Source organism: Coturnix japonica, chromosome 1, assembly GCF_001577835.2.
Source record: "Coturnix japonica isolate 7356 chromosome 1, Coturnix japonica 2.1, whole genome shotgun sequence".
Lineage (NCBI taxonomy): Eukaryota > Metazoa > Chordata > Aves > Galliformes > Phasianidae > Coturnix > Coturnix japonica.
The window spans coordinates 46,881,886-46,893,151 of record NC_029516.1 but is presented as its reverse complement, the minus strand read 5'-3'; the positions used below and the strand labels follow the sequence as shown (position 1 = coordinate 46,893,151).

Below are 11,266 nucleotides of genomic sequence, written 5' to 3'. Positions count from 1 at the left end.
ATGGCACAGGCTGCCTAGAGAGCTACGAGTGCCCCATCCCTGGTGGTTCAAGGCCAGGTTGGAGGGGGCCCTGGGCAGCTTGAGCTGGTGGGTGGCAGCCCCTGCCCCCAGCAGGGGTTAGGAAATCAATGATCTTTAAGGTCTCTTCTGACCTAAGCCATTGTATGATTGTGTGATCAAAATGACCACAAGACTGAGGTAAAGATGGACCAGATTTCCCCTCCCCTTAGAGGCTGAGGTAGGGAGAGACACAGTATGTTTCCAGACACAATTAATTCCCAGATCCCTTGCTCAGTCTCAGTGCTGTGAACTCAGTGGTGCCCAATGTTGCCCACCAGCAATGCAACACAGAAGCTCTCCAAGTGCTATGCCTGCCCCCGTGCCTGCTGAATACCAGTATATTTATACAAGAAGGGAAAAAATGATAAAAATTGGCTGGAATGTTCTGGCTTCATTTATAAAACTTGACAATCCACTTGTATTAAGTGTGCTTTGGCAGCCACGCTTGGAGCTGTCACAGACTTGTGATGGGAACGACTTGTGTAAGAGGAACGACACCACCAGGCAATGAGTTTCTGGCTACCATCACACATTCACTTTTCTGAGAGAGCTGAACAAATGCACACATACACACAGAGAGCCCTTCAGGTACCAAATCTGACAGACTGCTCTCTGGTAGGCATGTTCCTTTTTCTGCTCCTAGGCAGAGTATGTGGGTCACACAGACACACATGCAAAAAAAATGACACTCCCTGCCAGCCCAAGGATTCCAGTGCACACCCAATAATTCATTTTCATAATAAATGTATGTCTGTTTCCATAAAAGGGCTGGGAGGAGAATATAACCGAAGTGTAGGATAGAGCACATCAATGCATCTTGCCTCCTCCCTCTTCTTTCCTTCCTCCTGTCCCTGTTTATCAGCTCCTATTTGGAAGGCTAATACATTTTAAAAAGCCTTTCTAGAAATTGTTTGCAAGTGACATAGATGGAGCAGCAGAGCCAGCAGCCTCATTCAGTACTGCTTAGGTATCTAAGCAAAGAGTAGAGAAAACCTTTGGGACTTGGAGGGAAAGGGAAGTGTTGATGGTAGACTGGTCAGAATATTGGATTCAAAGCCCATCAAAAGGTAGAACGTATCATTTCCCAGGGGGTACTGGTGATGGGAGATCATCAGTAAATGGAGTGCCCATCTGACACCCTCCGTTCCTGGTTGGCCTAAAGCTGCTCAGCTCTGTGTCACGCATCCTTTAACACAAAAAGAAATTCAAGCAACTCCTTTCTGCCAGCTGAACAGGAGTTTTGGAGCAGGACTGCAGCCTTTCATCTCTCTCTGTCTCTGTGATATGCCATCCGCAGCAATGCAGAGGTTGCAGCCAAGAGAGGTTGACAGGTTTGCCAGCTCATACCATAAGCCTGGAGAAAGAAAAGGCACTTCCAAGGCCCTCAGGGGGACAAGGGCCAGACATCATACCCTTTGGAATCAGTCATTTTAATGGAAAGAAGCACAGCCTTGCCATATCTGAGATGGTTTGAGTGAAGCAGTCAGATCTGTGTGGGGCAGCAAGAGCTTCCATCCTGTCTCCCATTCCTTCTTGTCTGGAGGTGGGGGCTGGAGGAAGCCCAGTTAGATCAGGGTCCTCACCTGACCAGGCTGTCTTGAACTGTCACTGCTGTCACATACGCAGTGACTCTGCTCTAAAGTGCCTGCGACAGGGGTGTGCAGCAGTCTCATCTCACTGTGCCATTTCCAATGCTGCTACCTCCCTGAGATGAAGATGAATGTGACCTGTCCTGGGTTATCATATTCCCGTGTGTAAGCCTGTGTACATCCATCAGTTTGTGCCTGAAGGTTGATGCTGGTGGGCTAACTGCAAGAAAGCTGTGCATGGTGAGATGGAGGGGATTACAAGGAGCATGGAGGAGATTTACTGACAAATAGTGACATGAACATGTCTTTCATATCCTATCACAGAATAGCTTGGGTTGGGAAGGACCTCAAAACCCACTCAGTCCCACCCCATGGGCAGGGCTGCCACCCACCAGCTCAGGCTGCCCAGAGCCCCATCCAACCTGGCCTTGAACCTCCAGGGATGGGGCACCCACAGCTTCCCTGGACAGCCAGTGCCAGTGCCTCACTGCCCTCTGAGTAAATAATTTCTTCTTAACATATAACCTAAATATCCCTTCTCTTAGTTCAAAGCTACTCCCTCTCATCCTATCATTATCAGATTATGTAAATGTCAGTCCCCTCCTGTAAACAAGTACTGGAAGGCTGAATGAGGTCTCCCCAGAACCCTCTTTTCTCCAGGCTGAACAAGTCCAAATACCTCAACCTTTCCTCATAGGAGCAGTTTTCCAGCCCTCTGACCCTCTTCATGGCCCTCCTCTGGACCCTCTCCAAAAGCTTCACACTCCTCCTGTGCTGAGGCCCCAGACCTGGACACAGTGCTCTAGATGGGTCCACACAAGGGCAGAGAAGAGGGGGACAATCTCCTCCCTCTTCCTGCTGGTCAACCCTTTTTTGATCCAGTCCAGGATACTGTTGGCATTCTGGGCTGCAAGATCACACAGCTCTGGAGCAGGAATGATATATATGTCTAGACCAAGTAACGTATTACATCTGGGAAGAACATGCAGGGAGAGGAGCATACACCCTACTAGCACAGCATGTCTTCAGTCCTTATCTTGCTGGAAAAAATGGATTATAGGTCCCATTCTGGCTGTGTCCAAATACAGGTCCTGTTCTGCATGCTCACAGTCACACATACCCAAGCACACCTGTGCATGCACAAGTAACATGGTCAGAACTTAGGAATGGACTGTGGTGTTAAGGGGACATTGCAAGGTGAGGCTTTTAACAGTCCCTTTTTCTTTTGAGGTACTACACTCACCCGAAGGCACCTACATGGAAGAGTTGTTTTCTTCTGCTCCTTTAACCATGGCGAGTGGAAGCAAGGTTCCTGGGAATGGCTAAAGAGGTAGTGATTTGTGCAATTAATGTCTAATCAGTTCTATGAATATTTATTGCTCATCAGCAAGCTCCTGAATGAGAGCAAAGCCCCATCTGACCAGAATCACATTCACGGCTAAACCAGACTCCTGTGGGGTTTGCAGATGTGAAAATGTATAACCGTCCCATAGCTTGTGGGAGACATAGAAACCACTGGAAAATTTTACTCCAATCTTTTTTGGAGGAGAAAAAAAATGACTTTTAAAAATCGACTGGCTGAGGAGAGATGCCTTGAAATACTCTGATATATTAACAAACTTAACCCATGACTGAGTTTGAGCTTGTTCTTTGTGTGTGTGCATGTGCGCTAATTTATTTTCCATTGCAACGTGGGAGAGAAAATAAAAGGGAGAGAAATATCAATTCCTGCACCTGTTTGAAAAGTCACCTAACAGTCAGGAGCTTCTTGGAGCTTGTCACTGACCCTCCCCCAGTACGGCATAAAGTCTGCAGAAAGATACTGTTTTGCTTCTTCAATACTGTGTTCAGAACTGTCTGCCATCATCAGAATTTTGATGTTCACCCAGGAGCCGAGCTTGATAATCCTTATGGTCCCTTCCAGCTTGAGTTATTCTGTGATTCTGTGATATCTACGCTCCTTTCCAGAATTTCCTATTCTCTCCCTGCTCTGATTTTTCCACCTCATTCCTTTCTTTGTCTTTTCCTTCATATGGTGTCTCCTTCAGCTTGCTCCTCTCTATGAGGGTTCCATTGCAATCCCACCTCCATCAAATCCCAGGGAGGTGGTGCAGTCACCATCGCTGGAGGTGTTCCAGAACTGTGTGGATGTGGCAATGAGGGATGTGGTCAGTGGGCATGGTGGGTATGGGCTGGAGGTTGGACCAAGTGATCTTAGAGGACTTTTCCATCCTTAATGACTCTGTGACCGATCGACTGTAAATCTGCCTCTTTCCTCTTTTCCCTGACCAGCAATGCTGCTTCTCCATCTTTCCCTGCACCTCAGCCAGGCTCTACTTTGGAAACTCCAAGTCTGCCCTGGCAGAGATCTAGAGAACCCCCCCCTATTACCTGTGCAAAGGCTTTCTAAACCAGCGTCAAACTACTCAGCTCACCTGCATCTTGGGTTTGTGCTGAAGGCTCTGCCAAAAGCCTGTTATTACCTAAATGAAAAAGATACGCAGCCCTCCTGGAGAAGGAAGAGACACAGATAACAGTGATTTGTCTGCTTCCTGCTGCCTTATGACTGAGAAAAAAGCCCCACATTCCAGCAGGGCTTCCAGAACCAGCTTTTGGTGGAGAGAGAGGACAGTGAGGGCTACACTCGCACTTTCTGCGTAGATAAGATCCTATTATGTCAGTGGTGGAGTGGAAGAAGAGCCTCCAAATTTGCACCCAGTTATCCCCTTCCTCTCATATGGTTGTGCTTGAGCCTATACAAGACTGGAATATACAAAATGGGAGCCAGTAATAGACTCAGAATAAACAGCAAGGTTTCAGGGGAGGGCAGAAGAGAAGGCTGGCAAGACCAAAGCCATTATCATAGTGTGAAAGGGCTCTGTTCTGCACGTGTCTGGCAGTTGTTTCCCTTGCTGCAGCCCTGTGCTTCTGAGCTGTGATTTCAATATCCAGGAGTTAATGTGCTGCCTGGCCTCCTCTCCACAGGGCATTCAACAGGGAACCACGCTTTGCACACAGAGAAGGGAGAGGGACCTCAGGGGAGAGGGATCTGGCTGCTCAGGGCCATGAAGCCTCATAAATGCCCAGAAATTCAGCTGACCCCACACCCCAGTCACACACACATTCACCTCTCAGTGGCTGATGTCCATACAGCAACATCTTTACTCTGCTGCAGTGAAAACTGATGTTACGATGGGCAACACAGGTATGTAGACACACATTTCTTTTCCAGTACAGTACCTTCTTATCCCCATTCATCATTTCATCACACCTCCGTGCCAAGCTAGACCTAAATATCCCTAACTTATCCAAATGTAAAACTATTTAAAAAACCACGGTGTTTTATTTGAATATCCAGGGGACCTTTGTTTGGTTATATTTTGAGGTTATTTTCTCTCTCTGGAGAAGAGAAAGTACCTCACTTCTCTCTTTCCTTTCTTGTGTTTGATAACAAGAATTGAAATTGTCATTTGATTCCCCCAACTCCAGGTGCTGAGGCTTTAAGGAAAATGTTAAATATCATGATGTTTAGGACAAAGCAGTGAGATTTGCATCATTTCCATGCAGTTCTTTCATCAGATAACTCAACTCCTGCTGTAAAGTGTGTTCTTAGACTCCTTTCTTCTCCCAAATGCTTACCCTCCTCTGTTCCCCAGCACCTGATCAAAACACCTCTGCACCACATGCAGCCCTGCTCAGTACTTTGTAATCACACACAGAAGAATCCTTTTATTCTTTATTTTTTCTAACTTTTATTTTAGAAAATACCAATGTTTGACGTATGGCTCCATAGGGCACGATACGACGTTCCTTCCCAGCTTTGCCACAGACTACTCCATGATTCCCTGCTTTGTTACAGATTCACCTGTGATACTTCCCCATCTCCGTTTCCCAAATTCAGAAGTACGTCCTCTTTTCTTCAGAAAAATCAAATACTCAGAATGCGTCAGGAAGTGTTCGCTATGCTGCAAAGATGATCCTTAAAATCATCCATTTGGATGGGGTAACCCTTAGCAAACCCGTGGGGCTTTGCAGTGGGAGAGGAAGAGGGAAACCTCTGTCCTGCAGTCAGGTTTGGAGCTGTTGCATAATTCCTCCCCTCCTCCTGAGAGCTACTTCTGTGAGCTGAGGTTTGCTAAGAGATTGAAAACCTGTTGGTGTGAATTTCAGAGATGCCTGGCAGGGGCAGCTGGAGCAATGAAGGGTTCAGTGTATTAAACTTGCTGTAGTAAAGCCATAATAGGATTTTGCATGCTGCTGCGATCAGAATGCTCAAACCAGCTCAGCATCTTGCTTCATCAGACGTGCTTCCAGTACATATAGCAAGAAGCTCTATCACTCTCTTCCTACCTGCAGTGCTTGTCCCAGTCCTTTGAAAGGCTTTGAAAGAATTTCTTTTGCACAGGATGAAAAATGGGGGGGGGGGCTTTCCTCTTTTTACTCTTCTCCTTTTAGGAACATGACATGCAGCATATACAGGTGAGGATATGTCAGTAGTGAAGAGGAAAGGACAAAAATGCTCCTTAGGAGAAAAGGAGCAAGAAAGTGAGTTTCTGAGGAGCTGGATTAGAAGAACGCGGACAAGAAGGCTTGGGAAGAGGCAAGCCAAATGACAAGTGGAACATGATTAAAAGATTAAAAGTAGTGAAGGAAAACCAGGAGGAGATATGCTCCAGGGAAAGTTTTAGGAATGACTCAGCGGAGGGATACCTTCAGAAGAAGGAGGGTGTGGATCACTGAGTCCAACTGTCAGCCCATCCCCACCGTGCCCACTAACCATGTCCCTCAGAGCCACATCCACACGGTTCTGGAACTGTTCTGATGAGGTCTCCCCTGAACTTCTCTTCTCCAGGCTGAACAATCTCGGTTCCTTCAGCTGCTCCCCATAAGACTTGTGCTGCAGACCCTTCACAGGTTTGCTGTCCTTCTCTGGACACACTCGAGGACCTCAATTATTTTTTATATTTGAGGGGTCCAAAATAGAGGCAACAAGGCCTCTGATAATGATAAGACAAGGAGGTATGGCTAAAAGAGGGGAGATTTAGGTTAGGAGATGTTAGGAGGAAGTTCTTTATTCAGAGGGTGATGAGGTGCTGGCACAGCTGCCCAGAAAGTGGTGGGTGCCCTATCCCTGGAAGCATTCAAGGCCAGGTTGGATGGGGTCCTGGGCAGCCAGAGCTGGTGGGGGGCAGCCCTGCCCACGACAGAGATTGAGACTGGGTGGGCTTTGAGGTCCTTACCAACCCTAGCCATTCTGTGTTTCTGTGACTGTGATTGTGTGTGACTCTCCCAGCAAGCATTGCTTCCCCTCACCACCATGAGGAAGAGAGCAAGAAGAGAAAAGAGGAAAGGCATCATTCAGGTGCCACTGGGGAAACACTCTGCCATACTGGCTTGGGTAATCTGTCATCAAGATGTATGACCCAAGAGCCCACGTAACCTCATTCTAACACAGAGTCAGAAGTAGCCTCCCTGCTTCTCCAGCACTCTCAACCCAATATTTAAGCCTGAGTGGAAGTGGGAAAGATGTGGATTAAAACAAGAGAATATTTGTCAGTTAATTAGTAATTTGGAGCTTAATTTAGGGTGATCACCTCTGACACACAGGGCATTTGCACACAGAAGGTGTGAGGCATTTCTGTGCTTACTGCTCCTTTACAGCCCAGAGAAAGCCAGAAAGGTACCTGAAGGTTTGCTCTTCAGCTGTGAGTGAGTTTGCAAGAGAAACCACATTGCTTGGGTCACTGACAACTTGTATGGCCAGAGCCCCAGGGGCGGTACTCCCTAGCTGGCTGGGTAACAAGTGCATCCATCTCCAGTGCTGGTAGCATGGCACTCAGCCACCTGGCAAGAAGATGGATCAAATCATAACACAGCCAAGAAAAGCCTGGGAGGGAGACAGAGTCCAACTCTGTCAGGCCAGGCTGTGGCTGCTTAACAGTAGAAGGAAAAAACTTAGTTGGGTTTTAAGCTGGAATTCTGTAGTGCGAGGTTTGGTTATAGATAGATGGCGGTGGATTCCATGGTCACTATGAGACAGTTAGGTTGCCGTAATTACTCTGCCATTAGACTTCCTTCCCAGCAACAAAACTAGATGCCATTGCTGTGCCCAAAAGTCCCCTCCGTAGGTGTAAGGGAAGGGCAGAGCAGACTGAAGGGCATGGACTGAAGTTGCAAAAGGTATACTGTTCCACCTCTCCCTAAAAGCACATTTCTTTCACATTGTCTTTCTGGTACTCCGTGTACTGTCTTTTCCCATCTGCCCACAGAGTAGAGGCAGACCAGTCTCTTCCTTCCACCAGCTCCTCAACTAGGGTCTGTGTGGCAGAGCAGCAAAGTGGTGAGTCAAACCTGACCAAGGATGGTCTTCCACCACCAGGACACACTGGAAAGACCCAACCCACAGTGTTCCAGCCAGCAACCAGCCATTTCTGCCACATTTCTACCTCACTCCACTCCATAGGATCAACTCCATACCCAATCTTCTGCTTTTCCTTTAAGGAATGGGCCTATTTCCCTTTTTTCCCTCCTAAGGGCAAGGAACCATTCCCTTGTCCTTGAGAGGAGAGCAGGTCTGTGTAGGTGATGGCAAATGTCTTCTCAGCTAGAAACAGGCATGCTCTTAGCAAACAGCACAGCACAGGATTGTCATGGTGAGGTGCAGAATCATGGGAATAAGCTCCCTGACAAGAGGAAGGAGCAGCCCCACACTCAACGTGTACAGTCTGCGGGCCCTAATTTCTCTCCTGCTTTGGGCTCTGTGTGCCAAGATGAGATGCATCAGGAGAGGTACCATTTTGCTAAATCTTGAAGCTGACACATTTAATAACCATTAGCATTGCTACCCTGCCAGAGAGCATTAGTTGAGATACAGGGACTGCTTCCTTCCTGATACCTAGCCCCAGCCTCTATTGTCCCTTCTTGTTTCCACAGCCCAGCCTGGTTACTGTTCCAAGTACCAACATTATCAGTTACCTCAGGTATTCTTCAGCTCCTCCTTCTAAAACCTGTCATCAACATCTTTCACTAGCTCCTTCCCAAGGATTTCTGTCTCTTCAAGAAAGTGTTTCTTTACACCAAGCACACAAACCCACATCTAGATGCATGTCTAGCAAAGGACAAATGGGAAGTCTTACCTTGTTCTGCCTTCAGGGTGCATATATGAAGTGGAGATAGCGAAGGACAAAGCTAGAAACACAGGCTCTGATATTTTCCCTTAGTTGCAGGGGTCAGTGGAATCTGCTGCCAAGATCTGATTTTGTGACACAGCTCAAATTTCTTATCAAAGCCATTCCTGCCATCCCTCCACAAGTTTGGGCTACCAAGTGATCCAAAAGCAAGATGGTTGCTGCTTCTCTGCAGGGGGTGAAGAGGTGAGGAGTGTACATAGGGTTTGCTCTGGATGTCTGAGATTATGTTAGAATATGGAGCTAATTCTTTAGATGTGGGCCAAGCTGTCATGGGTTTACTGTGCTTGTTACCAAACCCAAGTGGCCTGAAAGAGCTTATGCTCAGATGGTTAAATTCTTCTTCCCTCTTCTAGAACAGATGGGCCTTATAAATGACCCTCGGCATTCATGCCTCAAACCAGGCATGAACGTCATCCAGAAGATTGTTGATCCGCGCAATCCACAGCCATGAGTGAGAGTGGGCTGACTGCTGTGGTGCAGACAATCTGAGAATGATGCTCAGACTGTCCTGTGTATGTTCAGTACTGATGTATGGCTCTGTCTATGGGCCTTTGGGATCTTCTTGGAACAGTAGTCTGGGGGAAAAGGGAAGGGAAGATATGCCCCCAGACTCTCCGAAGAAGCAAAAAATGTCATGGGGGGATGATTTTAAGTGATTCAAGCAAAGAAAAGGAGTTATTGGGGAGCAGAGCAGTTTTTTTTTTCCTGGGGTGATGATGCCAAATATCTGTGACAGAAGGAAAATTATGTCTGAATTTTATCTTGATGGCTATGAGCATCAACATAGGCGCATAGAAATTGCAAAGGCTGGGAGCAGAGATGCTGCAGACCCGTGTGTTTTCACCTATAGCATTTTTGATCTATCTATCTCCTTGTTTTCATATTAGAAACCATCTTTTTTTTTTCCCTATCAATTACAGAGCTTTGGAGAAAAGAAAAATGTTTGGGTATGTAGAAGAAGAGTGCCTGCTCCCTTAATGGTATCTGCTTCAGGACCTTTTTCAAGGCAATAGAGGATAATAAGAAAGGGAGGCAGTGATGCAACCCGAGTCTGGTCTGTCACACTAATTGGTGAGGGCATTTGAGAATGAGAGAGTGTTTATTCCCACAGGGTTTGATAACCTGGAAGGAGGATTTGGTGGGAGTACAATATTGTGTACTTATACATGTCTGCATCTCTAACACATAAATACCCACCTGTTTGCAGTAAACCAAGTACAGACATGTTTCTGATCACCCAGAAATACTGACAGATTTCTCTCCTTTTTTTACAGTCCCAATTTAAGGGGATACTACCCTCACTGGACAGCTAAGAGTGGCAAATATATTCTTATTATGGCTGGAAAGAGGTGCATACTAATTTTCAGGGAGCTTTTTGCTCCACAAACAAGGATGATTCAGAAGCTGAAGATGACTCAAGCATGGGCAGAGCAGCATCCTCACTGACCGGGGTGTAATACAGTACCACACAAACTGGACTCGTGACAACGGCAATAAGATCCATTAACAATCTCAGTTAAATAAAGGTGGTGAATCAGCTCTTGGACCCACACAGGTATGCTTAAAAGACCCCTATCTGGAAGATGCCTCAAAGATTGTTCAAGAGTCTGGAGATATGGTAGAAACAGGGTAAAAAAAAAAAACCTGCTTGAGTTATTTAGAAGGAGGGGAGACACTTCCCGCTGGGTCCAATAGCAATAGGATATAGTAAGGAAAGTGTTACTTGAAGTGGCATAAAAGGAAAAATAAGTTCTCTCCTTGCAAAGTGATATTATCACATTGTCCCTACGCTGAGCAAAGGTAAAAGATGGAAGCTGAAAGGAAGGACAGAAATCAACAAGTGTTAATGAAAAAAGCACACCAAGAGCAGTGAAAACAGTGCTGCTGCAGGAAAGGGAAGAATTGACCGAAAGCTTGAATTATAAACATCAGGATTCATAACAGTACATAAACAGAAAAAGTCCTTTAAGAAGGTGTTACTGTGTAAGTACATATCCAAAGGAAGTGTAAGAAAAGTCGTTATCTCACAAAGACATCCCAATTGTGCACACACAGCGCTTTGATAGGCCCATTACAGAACCAATTCAATGGCACATCCAGCTTCTCTCCCGCGATCAAAAGTAGTGACTTTAGAAAATGGGCTGAGAAAAAGAACACCTACTGTGAGCAAGACCACAGAACTGCTCTCAGCTCAGATCTCTTGGCTGCCCTCACTTCTCTTTGGACGCACAGTATCAGCCCCACAACAACACCTCTTGCCTGCGTCTCCTCTGAAACCTTAACTCTGCTTCTCATTTCTGGTTCAGTTTTGAGATCGGAGTTTTGTCTGTGGGGTGAGAGATGTCTGGTTACAAAAACGTGAAGAGTGCAAGCAGATGACACAAGGATGGAGTAGGCGGGAAGTGCTGTGCTGTCAAATTCCTGTGA

At 46.4% G+C, this 11,266-nt stretch overlaps 1 long non-coding RNA gene across 1 annotated transcript; it reads left to right on the top strand.

Annotated features, from left to right (window-relative positions):
• The first annotated feature begins 7,739 nt into the window (after positions 1-7,739).
• Positions 7,740-10,385, top strand: LOC107313642. The gene is made up of 2 exons (XR_001555109.2): positions 7,740-7,829; positions 10,114-10,385. It is a non-coding gene; the product is annotated as an uncharacterized LOC107313642 (long non-coding RNA).
• The last annotated feature ends 881 nt before the right edge of the window (positions 10,386-11,266 follow it).